We start from the raw sequence: 18775 nt of genomic DNA on the forward strand, positions 1-18775 counted from the left end.
GTAAAATGCTTTCCATACTGGGATTTCAGTTTCCTGATGTTTAGATACTTGGTAGGACTAAATGATCTCTTATAGTTTCTTCCAGTTATGACAAAATGTCAGTGAATTGAGAAACAGCCCTTTACAATTTCTAATAATAGAGACCATAGATTGTCAAATAATTCTTTTCAGGTACCATACCTAAAAGATAAAATTAGAAGTCATAATCCATCAAATTGTGAACTTATTGATACCAGCAACATATTGCCAGTTATATAATTTACCCCCTTCCATTAATTCCAACAATTAGGTGGTTGTATTTGTAATGTAACACTCTGCTTATTGGTACTCTTAATTTCTTTGATAAAAATTCCAAAACAAAATTAAAGTACACTGGTGGTGGTAATGTTGCACTGGTGATGGCTGGAGTGTTCTTTTTATGACTGAAACCCAACTACAACATGTTTGTAATCATGGTGCTTAAATAAAGATATGGCTCTTTTGACTACCCATTAATCTTAATTCTTAATGTCTCCAGAGTCTAGAGAAATCATAGTAATTTTACACATTTATATACAAGTTATAATATTATTATAAAAAGAACTTTTAAGATGTTCTAGTCAGATTTTCTTGATTTATGATTACTGAGATTTTGATCTTTCTGAGCATTCTTCCCATAGAACTTGCCTTCTCCAAAGGTGCGATGCCCCGCCCACAGACTTTGGACCTAGCTGGCTTCTGCAGGGCTGCTGGAGCCCGGCAGACATTTTGGGATTTCTGGCTTTTCCACTCCTTAGAATTTGATCTCCTGAGCATTCTTTCTGGAGGGCCTGCCTTCTCCAGAGTTGAGTCACCCAACCCACAGACTTTGGAGTTACCTGGCTTCTACTGGGTGGCAGAAGCACTTCACTTCACAGCTGTGCATCTTCTAACTGATGAATACTATCATAACACATAGAAAATCCCACAATACAAGTATTACAATGTGGAAACCTGGTAGGTAAACACCATGCACAAAGAATGAAGATGATAGCTCTGATGACCCAAAAAATACCAACCATCTGATTAATCTCTCGGATAGTATATATATTTATATGTATATGTATGTACATGTATATATATATTATATATACATGACACTCCAATCCCAGAAACCTGGATACACATTCTTATCCAATTTTCATGGGTCATTCTCAGGATGAATCACATGCTCCCACATAAAATATACCTCCATAAAATTAAGAAGATAGAAATTTTGCAGGCTACCTTCACTGACCACAAGGTTCTGAAATTAGATGTGAACTACAAGGGGACACAGGAGAAGAACTTTAACAACTGGGAATTAAACAGCCTACTACTGAACAAACAGTGGGTCCAAGATGAAATTAAAGAGGAAATCAAAACTTTCCTGGAAAGAAAGGACAATGAAGACACAAACTATCAGAATCTATGGGACACAGCAAAAGCAGTAGTGAGTGGAAAATTCATAGCTTTGAAAGGACACATCAGAAAGGAAGAAGGGGCATACCTGAACAGCTTAATGATGCAGCTTATAAAATTAGAAAATGGTCAACAAAGATAAATAAATAAAATAGAATAATAAATAATAAATAAAATAAAATTAGAAAATGGTCAACAAAGATTTCACAGATTCAAAGGGTAATCAGAGACTACTTTGAGAAACTCTATGCCACTAAACATGAGAACCTGGAAAATGAATAAATACTTGGACTCATAACTTTCAATGGTTGAATAAAGAGGATGTAGCATATCTAAACACCCACAGCACTATTGAGGATATGAAAATGATAATCAAATGTCTGCTAAGAAAAAAGCCCAGGCCCAGATGGATTTACGAATGAATTCTTTCAAAACTTTCAAGAGGAACTACTATCAATCCTGGCCAGGCTCTTACATGAAATTGAAAAAATGGGTACATTTTAGAATAGCTTTTATAAAGCCACATCACCTTGATACCAAAACCAAACAAACATGCTGCCAAAAAGAAAATTACAGACCAATATGCCTGATGAACACAGATGCAAAGATCCTCAACAAAATCCTGGCAAATAGGATCCAATCCCTCATTAAGAAGATCATTCACTATGATCAAGTAGGTTTCATCCCAGGAATGCAAGGATGGTTTAACATCCATAAATCTATCAACATAATTCACAACATCAATAACAAGAATAATAAAAATCACATGATCTATCAATATACACAGAGAAAGTATTTGATAAGGTCGAACACCCATTCTTAATTAAAAAAAAAAACTCTCAGCAAAATGGGAATGAAAGGAACCTTTCCCAATATAGTTAATGCCATCTACCACAAGCCAATGGCAAATATCCTAAATGGAGAAAAACTAAATGTCTTTCCTCTAAATTCTGGTTCAGGACAAGGCTGTCCTCTCTCACCACTCCTATTCAACTTAGTACTGGAAGTATTTGCTGTGACAATTAGGCAAGCAATGGGAATCAAGATAGAAGGAAGAAGTCAAGCTCTCACTTGTTGCAGATAACATGATACTCTGTTTAGAAAACCCTAAAGACTCTATCTACCAAAAGGCTTCAAGAAATAATAGATTCATATAGCAATATGGAAGACAATAAAATTAACACAAAAAAAATCAATGGCCTATTTATACACCAATAAAGTTAGGGAAGAAATGTACATTAAGAAAACAGAACTCTTGAAGGCTCTCTTTCCTTCCTGGGAGCAGGGAGCTGTTGCCAGCATGGGGAATGGTAGCACAAGAGGTTCTGCCTTAAGGAAGTCTTAGAAAACTTTCCTTTCTACTTTTTTTTTGGTATTGTAAAACATTTTATTAATATCACCACCAATCCAAATACCAATCCAAATTGTAAAAAATCATATAATGTTTGATTTTGATTTACATTCCATTCATCAGAAGACATTTTATTAGCATGTAATATTTCTTTTTAATCATCTAATCCATATTCTTTATTTCTCTTCATCTTTCTAATGTTTCTGGTTTTCTTTAGGAATATGTGAAACATCTCTTACAAATAATAATCTTTTTGGCTTATTTGTTTGATCATAAATATACTTCCTCATCTTAATTTGACTATTTACTTTATGTAAGGTGAATGATAATATCTTGATGGGAACTGCAGAGAAGTCAAAATCAACTGTTACAGGGGCTGTAGTGGTGGCACAAGCATTTCAAATTGTGCTTTGCACAAACTAACTTAGGATAGACCACAATTCAATCCCCTGATATCCCATATGGTCCCCCAAGCCAGGAGTGATTTCTGAGCATCACTGGGGTTGGCCCAAAAAGCAAAAAACAAACAAACAAACAAAACCCTGTTATACTCTGCTGTGTTAGCATATGTGCTTTACTTTTTCTCCATGTATTTCTGTAAAATAAGTATACAATGTTTTTTCCCTTTCTTTTTTTTAATTTTATTTCTTAATAATATTTTTATTTAAACACCTTGGTTACAAACATGATTGTGGTTGGGTTTCAGTCTTATAAGATGACAACCCCCAATCACCAGTGTAACATTCCCATCATCAATGTACCAAATATCTCTCCACCTCCCTACCCCTCAGCCCCACTGTACTCTAAACAGGCTTTCTATTTCCCTCATACGTTATCATTGTTAGGATAGTTCACAATGTAGTTATTTCTTTTATTTTACCTCATAGGATTTTATTAAAACTGGATATCTATTAAACAAAGTTTACAAAGGAGTTAGCAAAATACATGGTATATAACAAGTATAAAAATAACAAATATTACTCATATTTCATGTCAATCTTATCACATTATGTGGATTAGTTCAAGTGCTCAACAAAAGGACCCAAAAATAGGAAGACAGAAGGAAATAACAAAGCTGAGAGCAGAAATCAATGAAGTGGAAACCCAAAAAACAATCCGAAAGATCAACGAAAGCAGAAGTTGGTTCTTTGAAAATATAAACAAGATTGATAGACCACTGGCAAAACTAACAAAGAAAGAGAGAGAGAGTGAAACTTGATAACTCGTATTAGGAATGAAAAAGGAGAGATCACTACTGATATGACAGAGATTCAAAGGGTAATCAGAAACTACTTTGAGAAACTCTACGCCACTAAAAATGAGAACCTGGAAGAAATGGATAAATTCTTGGACTCTTATAATCTTCCACGGTTGAAGGAAGAGGATGTAGCATATCTAAACACCCCCATCACCATTGATAAAATTAAAACGGTAATCAAAGGTCTGCCGAAAAACAAAAGCCCAGGCCCAGATGGATTTACCAATGAATTCTTTCAAACTTTCTAAGAGGAACTACTACCAATCCTGGCAAGACTCTTTCATGAAATTGAACAAACGAAAACACTTCCAAATAGCTTTTATGAAGCCAACATCACCTTGATACCTAAACCAGACAGAGATGCTACAAAAAAAGAAAATTACAGACCAATATCGCTGATGAATGCAGATGCAAAGATCCTCAACAAAATCCTGGCAAACAGGATTCAATGCCTCATTAAGAAGATCATCCACTATGATCAAGTAGGTTTCATCCCAGGAATGCAAGAATGGTTTAACATCCATAAATCTATCAATGTAATACACAGCATAAACAACAAGAAAAATAAAAACCACATGATCATATCAATAGATGCAGAGAAAGCATTTGATAAGGTCCAACACCCATTCTTGATCAAAACTCTCAGCAGGATGGGAATGGAAGGAACCTTTCTCAATCTAGTTGAAGCCATCTACCACAAGCCAATGGCAAATATTATCCTCAATGGAGAAAAAATAAAAGCCTTCCCTCTAAATTCTGGTACAAGACAAGGCTGTCCTCTCTCACCACTCCTATTCAACATAGCACTGGAAGTACTTGCTATAGCGATTAGGCAAGAAAAAGATATCAAGGGAATCCAGATAGGAAAGGAAGATGTCAAGCTCTCACTGTTTGCAGATAACATGATACTCTACTTAGAAAACCCTAAAGACTCTACCAAAAAGCTTCTAGAAAAAATAGACTCATATAGCAAGGTGGCAGGCTACAAAATTAACACACAAAAATCAATGGCCTTTCTATACACCAATAGTAATAAGGAAGAAATGGACATTAAGAAAACAACCCCATTCACAATAGTGCCACACAAACTCAAATATCTTGGAATCAACTTGACTAAATATGTGAAGGACCTATACAAAGAAAACTATAAAACTCTGCTCCAAGAAATAAGAGAGGACACGCGGAAATGGAAACGCATACCCTGCTCATGGATTGGCAGGATTAACATCATCAAAATGGCAATACTCCCCAAGGCATTATACAGATTTAATGCTAACCCTCTAAAGATACCCATGACATTCTTCAAAGAAGTGGATCAGGCACTTTTAAAATTTATTTGGAACAATAAGCACCCTCGAATAGCTAAAGCAATCATTGGGAAAAAGAATATGGGAGGAATTACTTTCCCCAACTTTAAACTGTACTACAAAGCAATAGTTATCAAAACAGCATGGTATTGGAATAAAGACAGGCCCTCAGATCAGTGGAATAGGCTTGAATACTCAGAAAATGTTCCCCAAACATACAATCACCTAATTTTTGATAAAGGAGCAGGAAACCCTAAATGGAGCAGGGAAAGCCTCTTCAACAAGTGGTGTTGGCACAATTGGATAGCCACTTGCAAAAAATTGAACTTAGACCCCCAGCTATCATCATGTACGAAGGTAAAATCCAAATGGATTAAAGACCTCGATATCAGCCCCAAAACCATAAGATATATAGAACAGCACATAGGCAAGACACTCCAGGACATTACAGGCATCTTCAAAAAGAAAACTGCACTCTCCATGCAAGTGAAAACAGAGATTAACAGATGGGAATATATTAAGCTGAGAAGCTTCTGCACCTCAAAGGAAATAGTGCCCAGGATACAAGAGCCACCCACTGAGTGGGAGAAACTATTCACCCAATACCCATCAGATAAGGGGCTAATCTCCAAAATATACAAGGCACTGACAGAACTTTATAAGAAAAAACATCTAATCCCATCAAAAAATGGGGAGAAGAAATGAACAGACACTTTGACAAAGAAGAAAGACAAATGGCCAAAAGACACATGAAAAAGTGTTCCACATCACTAATCATCAGGGAGATGCAAATCAAAACAACGATGAGATACCACCTCACACCACAGAGAATGGCACACATCACAAAGAATGAGAATAAACAGTGTTGGCGGGGATGTGGAGAGAAAGGAACTCTTATCCACTGCTGGTGGGAATGCCATCTAGTTCAACCTTTATGGAAAGCGATATGGAGATTCCTCCAAAAACTTGAAATTGAGCTCCCATATGATCCAGCTATACCACTCCTAGGAATATACCCTAGGAGCACAAAAATACAGTACAAAAACCCCTTCCTTACACCTATAATCATTGCAGCACTATTTACCATAGCAAGACTCTGGAAACAACCACGATGCCCTTCAACAGATGAATGGTACATATACACAATGGAATATTATGCAGCTGTCAGGAGAGATGAAGTCATGAAATTTTCCTATACATGGATGTACATGGAATCTATTATGCTGAGTGAAATAAGTCAGAGAGAGAGAGAAAAACGCAGAATGGTCTCACTCATCTATGGGTTTTAAGAAAAATAAAAGACATTCTTGCAATAATAATTTTCAGAAACAAAAGAGAAAAGAGCTGGAAGTTCCAGCTCACCACAGGAAGCTCACCACAAAGAGTGATGAGTTTAGTTAGAGAAATAACTACATTTTGAACTGTCCTAATAATGAGAATGTATGAGGGAAATGGAGAGCCTGCTTAGAGTACAGGCGGGGGTCGGGTGGGGAGGAGGGAGACTTGGGACTTGGGTGATGGGAACGTTGCACTGGTGATGGGTGGTGTTCTTTACATGACTGAAACCCAAACACAATCATTTATGTAATCAAGGCGCTCAAATAAAATTAAAAAATAAGAAATATTACTCATATTTCATGTCAATCTTATCACATTATGTAGATTAGTTCAAATATTTCAAGATTAACTGGTTTGTCAAGAATTCTAGAATATCAACAATTAGAATTAAAAGGAGAGAAATAATTCCCTATCACTACAAAGATGAAGATAGAAATTGAGGCTACAGATCTGTGGACATAAACAATTTCCAATTAGAACTCATCTTATAAGTTATTTATCTTTCCTTCCATGGAAGAAGTCATATTCTATAGCCTAATGTGAGGTTAATAAACCTTAGCTGTAAAGTTTTTCAGTCAAGGGATAAAAGTACTGTAGTTTAACCCATCAAAAAGATGTAGAGGTCAACTAAAATGTATAGTAAGTAACCATTGTATAAATAAAATGAATGTGGTTGACTTTCATTTATTCAGGATTTTACACATGACATATATAGCAAGTTAATGTTGGTTAATTTTCTAATTCCTGTCATAATTTTTTCTATTTTATCTGATCCCTGTCATTTTTTCTATTTTGCTACTCATAGATTTAATTTCTAATTCGAAATTCTTTTTTAATTAATTTTTATTTTTAATTATGAGAACAATGATGCAAAAAGACAAGATAAAGTTACAGTGAAAGGACAATAACCCATAAACAGAGTTCTTAGAAGAAATCCCCTTGCTGACGCCTAAATATTGAACTTGCAGTCAAAGAACATTAAGGCAGAACCCATGTACAAGTACTTTGTCCACAAGTCCCCAGATTGTAGTACATTATAACATTTCTTTGCAGTACACAAAGCAACCTAAAGCCTTGTGATTTATGTGACTCCTTAAACATTGAAGGCATAGTATGTTTTTATATTTTTATGCACATGCATATTAGTTTAAGTTAACATCAAAAGTTTAAGAGATTTTTTTAAAGGGCTAGTCAAAAGAGCACAGTAAAAATGCCGTTAGAGTGGCAAATATTGTTTGCATAGGCCAACAAAATATGGGGGACATGGAAAGGAAAAGCTTTGGTTTAAATACAAGGAGACCCTACCCCTGAAGTTTCCTAGCATAAGAACAACTCTAGGCTCCAGGAAAACTAGTTTATTCAATCCAAGTCATTGTCTGTAGTGCCAATACAGTTTTATTTTTCATGCAGTCTCTATTGTTGGCATCAGGTTTCGGTATTAAAAATCCTGGAATCTGCACATCCTACATTGAAAGTCAGGCTGGTGTGGAGTATCCTAGTTTCACCTCACAATTAAGGGGCAATACAGAAATCCCTGTCCAGTAAGCAGGTCATTGTTGTTGTTAAGTGTTCTCAGTGTTAAGGGAAGTCTCTTTTGAGTAGGTCAATGTCAGAGCAGCAGTAGGGTCTTCCCTGTTTTAATGTGCCCATGCAAACAAGAAATAAAGCCACGTGGCATTGTCAGAGTATATGGGGGTGTAAGGACACGTCCTACAATATCCATGACTTGGTTCAAACATAAGCATTAAACTGAGGGACTCTTTCACCAAATTCCAATTGAACAGTTCACAAAGAGAAGAAAAGATAAAAAAAAGGGGGGGGGGGATCATCAATGAATAAGAAAATATTCAGCAAAATTTATTGCTGTCAAAGAAAACACACATAAAATGTTGAAAAGTCATATGTGTCTTTTTATGCCTTTTGGAATAGGTGGGTGTGTGTTAACTCCAGGGTACCACTTTGGCCTGTGACTTAGGACTCTACAGTACTTAAGTAAAAAAGGGTAAATGTGGAGGAATGATGATAGGGGGTAAGAGAGTTAAAGAGAAAAATGATCTTTTGTAGGGGTGTGTGAAAGGGCAGAGTACAAAATGGACATTCTGCATACATAAAAACATAATTCAATGATAGTGAGTACTATTAATGTATCTTATTTTGAAAATATAGACTGGTAAGAAATTACCAGTGACTGCCTCAAAAAGCTGGGAGGCCGGAAGTTCAGAGCCCCACCCAGACCCTCCATAAGGAGCTGAGTGGGAATGGGGGAAAGCCTAAGGTACCTTCAAGCTCCGCCAAGGGACCCACCTTGCTGGCTTGCCCAGGCATGTGGCCCAGGGAAGCCCTGGAGATCTGGAGCAAGGCAGTAGAGGGGTGCTGGGGTCACCCAAGTCCCACCCCCCCTAGGCCTGGTTAAGAAGGCCTCTGGCATGGTGGAGGCCTGCCGAACCCCATGCTGCTAGAGACCCCTGGCTCCCAGGAAGGAAAGAAAACACATCGCTCTATGTTGTGAAGTTCACAAGGTGGGCTGTAACGTTCAGCCCTCCTCTCTTTTATCTCTGAAAATTGTTGAGAAATGTCTTTCATTTTTCTTAAAACCCATAGATGAGTGAGACCATTCTGCATCTTTCTCTCTCTCTCTCTGACTTATTTTATTCAGCATAATGCTTTAGTCAAGTTCACTCCAAGATATTTGAGTTTGTGTGGCACTAATGTGAATGGGGGTGTTTTCTTAATGTTCATTTCTTCCCTATTATTATTGGTTTATAGAAAGGCCATTGACTTCTATGTGTTAATTTTGTAACCTGCCACCTTGCTATATCAGTCTATTGTTTCTAGAAGCTTTTTGGTAGTCTTTAGGGTTTTCTAAGTAGAGTATCATGTCACCTGCAAACAGTGAGAGCTTGACATCTTCCTTTCCTATCTGGATTCCCTTGATATCTTTTTTCTTGCCTGATTACTATAGCAAGTACTTCCAGTGCTATGTTGAATAGGAGTGGTGAGAGAGGATAGCCATGCCTTGTGCCAGAGTTAAGAGGGAAGGCTTTTAGTTTTTCTCCATTGAAGATACTATTTGCCACTGGCTTGTGGTAGATGGCCTTAACTATATAAGGAGTTTCCTTTCATTCCCATATTGCTGAGAGTTTTGAAAAAGAATGGGTGTTGGACTTTATCAAATGTTTTCTCTGCCTCTATTGATATGATCATGTGATTTTAATTTTTCTTGTTGTTGATGTTGTGTATTATGTTGATAGATTTATGGATGTTAAACCATCCTTGCATTCTTGGGATGAAACCTACTTGATCATAATGAATGATCTTCTTGATGAGGCCTTGAATCCTATTTGCCAGGATTTTGTTGAGGACCTTTGCATCTGTGTTCATCAGGGATATTGGTCTGTAATTTTCTTTTTTGGTAGCATCTCTGTCTGGTTTAGGTATCAAGTTGATGTTGGCTTCATAAAAGCTATTTGGAAGTGTTCCTGTTTTTTCGATTTCATGAAAGAGATTGGCAGTAGTTCCTCTTGGAAAGTTTGAAAGAATTCACTAGTGAATCCATCTGGGCCTGGGCTTTTGTTTTTGGGCAGACATTTGATCACCATTTTAATATCATCAATAATGATGAAGTTGTTTCAATATGCTACATCCTCTTTATTCAATCATGGGAGGCTATAAGAGTCCAAAGATTTATCCATTTCTTCCAGGTTCTCATTTTTAGTGGCAGAGAGTTTCTCAAAGTAGTTTCTGATTACCCTCTGAATCTCTGCAATATCGGTAGTGATCTCCCCTAATTCATGTTAGATGGGGCCAGAGAGATAGCACAGCAGCATTTGCCTTGCAAGCAGCATATCCAGGACCTAAGGTGGTTGGTTTGAATCTTGGCATTCCATATGGTACCCAGTGCCTGCAAGGAGCTATTTCTGAGCAGATAACCAGGAGTAACCCCTGAGAACCACCAGGTGTGGCCCCAAAACAAAAAAATAAAAAAGAATTAATGTTAGAAACAAGTTAAAAGGATTGTTGAACTTGTTCCCTCAGGTTCAATAGATTCCAATTGGTTTCCAGAGTTACCAATAATACATTGTGGCATTGTTCCTCCTTTGTATAAGTGCATTAAAATGGAAATATACTACATATGCAAAAAAAAGTTATTATCTAATAGAGATAAAAACATAAATTTTGTAATGTAGTTAGATCTTATACCCTGGCATAATGACTTGCCTCAGGCCTCCAAAGAATGTGCATATCCCTTACACCCCTGAACCATTGACCATCTATGAAAATAACCACACTTGTCTACAACATCATCAGGAAGCAAACCTCTACCAGGAAGACCCTACCACTACGCTGGCATTGACTTTACTCAAAGGAGTGTTCCTTAACACCCAGATGACTCAGCAACAGCAACAACTTGCTTGCAGGGCAGGATGCCCCGCATTTAATGGTGAGGTGAAAGTAGAGGACGCTCCACATTCTGACTGTGATGAAACACAGAAACAAGAAAATTTATCTACAGAAACTGGACACCAACAACTAATGTGTGAAAAATTTAGCCATGACCACAGAGAATGAATCAGGGGGTGGACAACATAGTATGCCTGGAACCAGAGTCAGTCTTATTCTAGAAAACTTCAGAGATAAAACCTCTTTGTATTTAGGTTAAGGCATTTTTTTTTCATTTTACCCATATTTGCTGGGCTAATGCAAACAACAATTGCCACTCTCACACAGTTATTACTGTATTTTTTAACTCATCCTTTAAAAAAAACAGATAAGAGCTTACTAAATGTTCTGCTGGTGCTTCAAGAAATTCATTGTGAGTCAATAATTTTCAAATATATTCTTTTCTTTCTCTTCCACATCTTTAGTTTTTCTTTCAATTGTCTATTTTTTAAAAAAACGTTGCTTTTGGTCTCCCTAAAAATATATCGTTATCAGTTATTTCAACTATGTAATGCATTCTTTTTAAATAAATTAATTAAAATAATAAAGAAAGCAACCCCATTCACATTAGTGTCACACAAACTCAAATATCTTGGAGTCAACTTGGCCAAAGATGTGAAGGACCTATACAAAAAAAATTATAAAACCTTGCTCTAAGAAATAGAAGAGGACACACCGAAATGGAAACACATACCCTATTCATGTATTGGTAGAATTACCATCATTAAAATGACAATACTCCCCAAAGCATTGTACAGATTTAATGCGATCCTTCTAAATATACCCATGACATTCTTCAAAGAAGTGGATCAAACACTTCTGAAATTCATTTGGAACAACAAACACCCTCAAATAACTAAAGCAATCTTTGGGAAAAGGAATATAGGAGGCAATACTTTCTCCAATTTTAAACTGTATTACAAAGCAATAGTTTTCAAGACAGCATGGTATTGGAATAAAGACAGATCCTCAGATCAGTGGAATAGGCTTGAGTACTCAGAGAATGTTCCCCAGATATACAATAACCTAATTTTTGATAAAGAAGCAAGAAATCCTAAGTGGAGCAATGAAAGCCTCTTCAACAAGTAGTGTTGGCACAACTGGTTAGTCAATTACAGAAAAGAAAACTCAGACCCCCAGCTAACACCATGTACGAAGGTAAAATCCAAATGGATTAATGACCTTGATATCAAACCTGATAAGTTTTGGTAAGGTGTATAGAACAACATACAGGTAAGAAACTCCGTGACATTGAGACTAAAGGCATCTTCAAGGAGGAAACAGCACTCTCTAAACAAGTGGAAGCAGAGATAAATAGATGGGAATATATAAAACCGAGAAGTTTCTGCACCTCAAAGGATATAGTGCCTAGGATACAAGAGCCACCCACAGATTGGGTGATTGGGAGAAACTATTCACCCTATACCAATCATATAGGGAGCTAATATCCAAAATATACAAGGCACTGACAGAACTTTATAAGAGCAAAACATCTAATCCCATCAAAAAATGCGGAGAAGATATGAGCAGATATTTTGTCAAAGAAGAAATACAAATGGCCAAAAGGCACATAAAAAATGCTCCACATCACTAATCATCAGGGAGATGCAAATCAAAACAACTATGAGGTACCACCTCACACCACAGAGATTGGCACACATCACAAAGAATGAGAACAAGCAGTGCTGGTGAGGATGTGGAGAGAAAGGAACTCGTATTTACTGTTGGTGGGAATGCCGTTTAGTCCAACCTTTATGGGAGTGATATGGAGATTCCTCCAAAAACTGGAAATTGAGCTCCCATACAATCCATTTATACCACTCCTAGGGATCTACCCTAGGAACACAAAAATACAATATAAAAATCCCTTCTTCACACCTATATTCATTGCAGCATCGATTTACAGTAGTCAGACTCTGGAAACAATCAAGATGCCCTTCAACAGATGAATGGCTAAAGAAACTGTGATACATATACACTGGAATATTATGCAGTCGTCAGGAGAGATGAAGTCATGACATTTTCCTATACATGGACGTACATGGAATCTATTATGCTGAGTGAAATAAGTCAGAGGGAGAGAGATAGATGCAGAATACTCTCACTCATCTATAGGTTTTAAGAAAAATAGAAGACATTTCTGCAAAAGAGAAGAGAGCTGGAAAGTCCAGCTCACAATATGAAGCTCATCACAAAGAGTGATGAGTGCAGTTAGAGAAATAACTACATTGAGAGCTCTCATAACCAAGTGAATGAATGAGGGAATTAGAAAACCTGTCTAGAGTACAAGTGGAGGTCAGGTGGGGAGGAGGGAGATTTGAGACATTGGTGATGGGAATGTTGCACTAGTGAAGGAGGTGTTTTTTACATGACTGAAACCCAACTACAGTCATATTGTAATCAAGGTTTATAAATAAATATATTAATTAAAAAAGATTATCTAGTTAATAAAATTATTACACAAAGGATGAAACAACTACAAATCTCAGAAGTCTGACTATCTGCAAAATTTTTTTATCAATCAAAAATTTATGTGAGGGCAATTTTGAATCTCTAATCTGAAGTATAACTGTAATTTTCATCAAAAATAATATGGGAGAGATGATTAATTGAAGATTCTATGGACTGTCTGTCCTTTTGGTTCACTGTGGCCTTTAACCATTAAATTCTTTTGGGGGGGGTTGGGTCACACAAGGCTATGCTCAGGGATTACTCCTGATTCTACGCTCAGAAATCGCTCCTGGTAAGCTTGGGGGACTATATGGGATGCCCAGATTCGAACCACCATCCTTCCACATGCAAGGCAAACGCCCTACTTCCATGCTATCTCTCTAGCCCATAACTATTAGATCCTTAATAAATCAAAACTCTTGGAAGAAAAGGAGGCACACAAAGCTCTAGACCATTCTTAACCTTCGTAGCTGCATTTTACTCAAGGAGACAGGTAATAGACCATGACTTGTGCAATGGCCCTGGTAATAGTCACTCCAATCTTTAATTTATAAGTATAAATAATTATTTAAAAAGTCTAAATTTTTGAATGTGGAGACTAAAATTTACAAGTCTTTCTATTCTCAGTTGCTGTAATATTAACCTATTTTCCCAGAAGCTTATACTTTTAATAAGGCTCAAAAATGGTGTATTTAAACTGTAGTTGGATTTTTTTTACATAAATATCTAAATACAAGTTCCAATGTCTAAGAGAATCATTCATCTCTCCTTCCCACTTTGAACATTCAAGTATTAAGGAAAGCTAATTTCCACTAAAATAATAATAATAGAGATTCCAAAGCTCCAGGTGTATATTATCTTGCAGGATTTGTTCCATAGTAGTTAGGAACCTGGAAGACTAATTCTCTAAACTAAAGGCTTTGATCACAGAAACTGGACTTTCAACACTGTTACAGAGCAGTCTGGACTTTCCCAGGTGACTATTTGCACTACTTAGGTACCTTGCAGCTACATCATCTGGGCACAAAGCCATGTCTGAGAGCAAGTTTTTAGGAAACTCCAATGTACTTGTCTAATTTGAGTATTTTTGGTATAGAAATAACAAAGTATTTATAGTGAACATTGATATTATTCTACAGAATAAAGTTATTATAGATGACCAGGCTAGGCATTTTACCTTGAGATTTAGTATCTATCTTAAAACCAGTGTTTTTCTTTCATTTTCAGTTTCCCTGAAAATATTTATATGTGAAACAAACAAGAGCAAAAATATACTTAAATTCTTTTTTTTTTTTTTTTTGGTTTTTCAGCCAGACCCGTTTGATGCTTATGGATTACTCCTTGCTAAGCGCTCAGAAATTGCCTCTGGCTTGGGGGGACCATATGGGACGCTGGGGGAATCAAACTGCGGTCCTTCCTTGGCTAGCACTTGCAAGGCAGACACCTTACGTCTAGTGCCACCTCACCGGCCCCAGAATTCTTATTTTACTAAATACCCACAAAATTAGAGTGAAACCTTACACTGAGGCAGCCTTTGACTTCCCTGCCTAAGTGTCCATCAAGTAATAAAACCTTGAACCAAGAAAGTAAATCTTACATTTATATTTATATGACATTTAGAAAAATTGAAGACTGGATTTTACACATACAAGAAAAACCAGTGATTAAAGACAAAGAGATTCAGTGTGAAGAAAAACAGTGATATTATTAAAGAGACACTGACAAGTTCTCCAGACCCCAAATATAGACTATTCAAAAAAGCTAACAATTTTAGAATTCATCACAAATGTGAGCGTGAGTTTCTTTTAACATCAATAAAAACATGTTTTCCCTGCAATTGTGCTTTATGTCAGAAACATTTGGAACATATTTTAAATATAATTTTAAAATTCTCTCAAGTGTTATTTATTTAGAAGCAAGAAAGCAGAACCATCATGAGATTTGGAAGGAGATAGTTAAAATGCAACATTTCCATCAGCTTTATGCATCACATCTATATGTATATTCGATGTATTTAATTTATATGATTCATATAGTCTAGCTCTATGAACAGGAATTTTATATCAATGCATTAATTAATATTGTGAGAATTAAATTAGATATGCCATAACTGAGTAATGATTAACTTTAAAACATACAACTATTATAATTGATTCAACCTTAAGTATTGAACCCAAACATAGTTGCAGATTTTAAAACTAAGGGTTCAGTTGTAGTTGGTATGAGGCTAAAATGAAGGATATATCAGACTATCCAAAATGAGATTATAAGTACGAAAGAGGTATATATAAGCATGATGATCAATTATGCAATAACATATTAAATGAGAGAATTAATCCCAGAGAACTGGATACCCAAGAACGATGATTTTTAGAACTAGAATTATTCAAACTATTTTAAAGAATTAAGATGTCAAATGAAGAAAAAAGAACACTGGGGTAAAGTTTTGCCAACAAGTATACAGACTCAAACTTAAATATGTGCTGATTAGTCCCTATACATGTATTTTAACAAGGCAATCAATGAGAGTAAGGTAAAAATTTATTATTCCAGAGAACCATATGCTTATAGATATCAAAGTAGTACATAAAATAAGTAAAAATCATTGTTTATTTAAGTATGTATAGATACTCTTCCTGGTACAAGGAAAATAGGATAATAAATTCATGTAGAGATGATTAAAGAGATATTGTCATTTAAATGTAAAACGTGTTTTGATTATGATGATGATACTAATAAAATGCTTGGTATAAGCTATATTCCTCTTCTTATTATACATACCAAAAAACCTTGTGATTTCAGTAGTAATACACCTTTTTATGGAACAGTAAAATCATATTCAGAGATATAAATGAACAATATATGCAATGAGGGGAAAGTGAATTGTGGGAGAGAAGAAAATGAACAGAGGAAAGAGGAAATGGACCATTTATTCAATGAAAGTTTTTATGAAACAGAAGAAAATTGTAGGACAGATGTCTAATCAGAAAGGTAGCAGAGAGTCCTGAAACCTAGGTTTAGGATAATTGGTAATAGATAATCATTCACCATATCAATGAAATGAAGTGATGAAACTCAACAATAACAAGTTTTACTATGGCAGGGGAACACATAATATATTAGAATATAGGAAGAAAATTTAAGAAATCAGAGTTAATTACAAAAAATGTGTGCTTAAAGTAATATTATTTTCCCAGTTATCCTTAAAGTCTCTAAAACCATAAACCTGCCTCAATATAATTTAGGTAGATCTCTCCTGAGTATAGAAAGCTTTCCCAAGTATAGAAAGTATCTTTTTAAAATTCTAGATATATTAAAGATACTTGTCCCAGAAAGCAGAGAGAGAGAGAGAGAGAGAGAGAGAGAGAGAGAGAGAGAGAGAGAGAGAGAGAGAACATGATAATCATGTTTCTCTCTCACAACTTGACAAGGCTCAGATGTGAACATGCAAAAGTCCACATCTGCCCCCTGTGCCTTCCAGGAGCTATTTCTGAGCAGACAGCCAGGAGTAACCCCTGAGCAATGCCGGGTGTGGCCCACCCCCCCCCCAAAAAAAAGTCCACATCTAGCAACTAACAACCAAAGCACTAATTTACCCTAGCTACAAACTGGACCACAAATAAAAAGATACTCTGAATCTTTTTTTTTTTTTAACTGCAGACCCCCACCTTGTCCATCCTAATAACTTCATTACATATGGAGTTCTGCAATAAAGAGCCCCTAATTGTACACTATTAACTACCTTAAGAATAGAATAGAGTGCTCGCTTCGGCAGCACATATACTAAAATTGGAACGATACAGAGAAGATTAGCATGGCCCCTGTGCAAGAATGACACACAAATTCGTGAAGCATTCTATATTAAAGAAATTATTTTTTAAAAAAAGAATAGAATAGAAATACTTCTGAATTTTGGTAGAGCTTAGACATTGTTAAAGAACACTACAAAAATCATGATTTTTTGAAATCAAAGCAAACAAAATATTAAAATTAGTGTGCACCAAGATGCTGGGAAGCATCTAAACAGAATACATCCTGAAGTTCAATGTGATGCTACATAATAATAACTGATAGAAACATCTTTCACATAAATGTATAGATTTAGTTAGCCATGAAGCAAGATAAACACATAAGATTCTTTGGTCTGAGTTAGCTATTTTTATATTTATAAGATGATCTGATTGAAGAACATTCAGGATGACAATGACTATACCCTCATAAAATCTGTTTGTAGCCTGCATTGTGCCCCATTTCTTCCCACACATGGTGGTTATAGAATGATACTATAAAACTATGGTGGAAAATAAGTGATTTCCTGTACTCACAACCTGAAGCTTTTTCATAACAACTTGATTTGCCCATTTCTATTGCATTTTATGTCTAAAAATGATACACATTATACCTAAATGTTAAATGGACCAATTTAACTCTTAGACTCATGAAGTTGTCAAATTGAGAGAAAATGAAAGTATCTTGAACATACTAAAGATTATATTATTGAAAGATAAGTCAACTTATTTAACATCAGGCATCTTGAAAAAAAAATCAAATAATCGTGTGTCCATGGATAAGGCTCTAAATTATCTTGGCCTCAATTTTCTGATATATAAAATAAAAAAATAAATAAATCACTGTGAGTTCTTACAGAATGGAAAATTCATGAGTCAAACTCTTAAAGAAATGGCTAGCAAATTGAAGCTCCAAAAGCAGATGGCCAGGCTGACAATGGCCAGAAAGTGACAGCTCCTTGGTTACCCAATTACACCTTTCAAAGAAAAATAGGAAGTACCCAACTGCTTCCAATTAAATATGCGCTGTGTTGGGGAAAGACAAAGTCAAATGTGTTAAAGGCCTAATGAGGTGTGTGGGAGCAACCTCTCTCTGCCTTTTACAGCTTTTTCACACTGTTAATTCTCACTGCCCAGTCAGCAGGCATAAAGGGAGAGTTACAGACAAAAAAGAGAAGTTTTTGACCCAAGATGATGACTCACACATAAAAACCAAACGATGTCTTCATTTTCTTGTTTTCACTAAACTTGACAGAGATTTCTTAAATATGTGTTCTTTTTTTTTCTTCCTCCTTCTAGACTATAGAGATAGTACAATAGTTAAGACTTCTCATTGCACCCAACCCAGGTGTGATTACTGAGTTCAGAGTTCAGAGTAAGCACTTGAGCACTGCTTGGTGTGGCCTAAAAGTAAACCAAAAAC

The 18775-nt window shown here is 35.9% G+C and overlaps 1 non-coding gene across 1 annotated transcript; it reads left to right on the forward strand.

Moving 5' to 3' along the window:
• The first annotated feature begins 17323 nt into the window (after nucleotides 1–17323).
• LOC126021542 (U6 spliceosomal RNA) lies at nucleotides 17324–17430 on the forward strand. The gene has a single exon (XR_007500049.1). It is a non-coding gene; the product is annotated as a U6 spliceosomal RNA (small nuclear RNA).
• The last annotated feature ends 1345 nt before the right edge of the window (nucleotides 17431–18775 follow it).

This window comes from Suncus etruscus, chromosome 10, assembly GCF_024139225.1.
Source record: "Suncus etruscus isolate mSunEtr1 chromosome 10, mSunEtr1.pri.cur, whole genome shotgun sequence".
Taxonomy (NCBI): Eukaryota; Metazoa; Chordata; class Mammalia; order Eulipotyphla; family Soricidae; genus Suncus; species Suncus etruscus.